The 1,985-nt window shown below is 33.5% G+C and overlaps 1 non-coding gene across 1 annotated transcript; it reads right to left on the reverse strand.

The window, feature by feature from the left end:
• Positions 1-434: 434 nt before the first annotated feature.
• LOC123572011 (U6 spliceosomal RNA) lies at positions 435-536 on the reverse strand. The gene has a single exon (XR_006696363.1). It is a non-coding gene; the product is annotated as a U6 spliceosomal RNA (small nuclear RNA).
• Positions 537-1,985: the final 1,449 nt, after the last annotated feature.

A 1,985-nucleotide genomic window follows, 5' to 3' on the forward strand; every position in this document is an offset into this window, starting at 1 on the left:
GTGAGAAGCATTATCTCAGTGTTGTTTTCATTATCAAATGAGGTTGCACACTTTTTCAGATATTGTTAGCTTATTCAGAGTTACTTATATCTGAAATGTCTTTTGTCCTCTTTTTAACACTTTTTAACACTGGGTGTTTTTTTGTAGTCAAAATATATAATATATAAATATACATATTTCTATAATATAAAATTTTCATGTTAGCCATTTTAACTGTATAATTCACAATGCTATGCAATCATCACCACTATTTATTTCCAAAGCCCTTTTATCATTTCAAACAGAAACTCTGTACTCTTTAAGCAATAACTCCCAATTCCTCTTCCCCTGTCCCCTGGTAACCACTAATCTACTTGCTATCTCTGTGAATTCACCTACTCTAGATATTTCATGTAAGTGGAGACATACAGCCTTTGTCCTTTTGTATGTGGTATAAAAATATGGAGTGCTTCACAAATTTGCATGTTACCTTTGCAGAGGAGCCATGTTAATCTGTATCATTCCAATTTTAGTATATATGCTATCAAAGCGAGCACTTGGGTGCTTTTGACACATTTATTTCATATTGATTTGTAGAAATTCTTCATATAGTCTAGATACTAATACTTTTTAAATTAAGTTGCAGATATTGTCTCTCAGTGTGTGGCTTAACTATGTTTATGGTGTCTTTTTGCATCAAAGTTTTCATTTTATTAGTCAAGTGTATCTGTATTTTCCTTTGTAGTTTGTGCTTTTTGTGTCCTGTTTATGACATTCTCCTCCTTACAGCCCAGTTCATTTAGCTATTCTCCTATGTTATATTCAAAAAGATTATGAAGTCTTCCTTTTAGTATTGGTCTTCAGTCCACCTGGAATTGATACTTGTGTGAGAAAGGAATCTAATTTTATTTTTCAGATTGTCTTGGCAACGCTTATTGAATAGTTTATCCTTTCTCACCATTTTGTAATGTTTCCCTTGACATCTATTTTTCATTATACATTGGTCCTAAATCTCTATATCAATTCCATATTGTTTTAATTATGGTAGTTTTATAATAAGTTTTGATAGCTGATAAGGCAAGGCCTTCCATTCTCTTTGTCTTCAAAATTGTCTTCGTTATTCTTGCCTTTGCCTTTGAACTTTAGGGTCAAATTGTCAGCCTTCAAAAATGTTATGGGCATTTTTTTGTATTTGTATTGAATCTATAGGAAAAATTGGGGAAAATAGTCATGAGATTTCTCACCCATAAACATAGTATATCTCTCCAGTTATTTAAATGTTGTTTAATAAATTTTTATATGTTTTTTATAAGTCCTTTAAAAACTTCCTTAAGATTTGTTCCAAGATATATTAGAGTTTGTATTGCCATTAAAAATGCTGTATTATTCACATGGACACAAAAATGGGAACAACAGACACTGGGGACAGCTTGAGCGAGGAAGGCGGACGCAGTGGTGGGTTGCAAGGCTACCCATCAGGGTACTATGCTCACTACCTGGGTGATGGATCATTTGTACACCAAGCCTCGTTTACCTATGTAACAAACCTGCACATGTACTTCTGGAACCTAAAGTAAAAGTAGTAGGAGAAAAACTGCTGTATTGTTAAAAAATTACTTATTCTTATTTGTTGCTGATGTTTAAGAAAGCAACAGATTGTTATATATTGACTTTGTAACTAGCAAAGTTGCTCATGATTTATGTTTGGTCTAATGATTTGCCTGTACAGTCTCTTGAGTTTTCTACAAAATTTTGCTGTCTGTGGCCTAATGTAGTTTTCTTTCTTTCTGTCCTCTCCTTATATTTTTCATGTCTCTTTTATGTCTTACAGTGCTAGCTCGGGCCAGCAGTGAAACGTTGACTAGAAACGAGGAGAGTAGGCATCCTTTCTTCTTCCCAGCTTTAAAGAGAATGCTTCCGATGTTTTGCCATGAAATGTCATGTTTTCTCTGGGCTTTGGATAGATACCGTGTCTCAAGTCCATTTCTATTATTTTATTAAATAGT

Source organism: Macaca fascicularis, chromosome 2, assembly GCF_037993035.2.
Source record: "Macaca fascicularis isolate 582-1 chromosome 2, T2T-MFA8v1.1".
Lineage (NCBI taxonomy): Eukaryota > Metazoa > Chordata > Mammalia > Primates > Cercopithecidae > Macaca > Macaca fascicularis.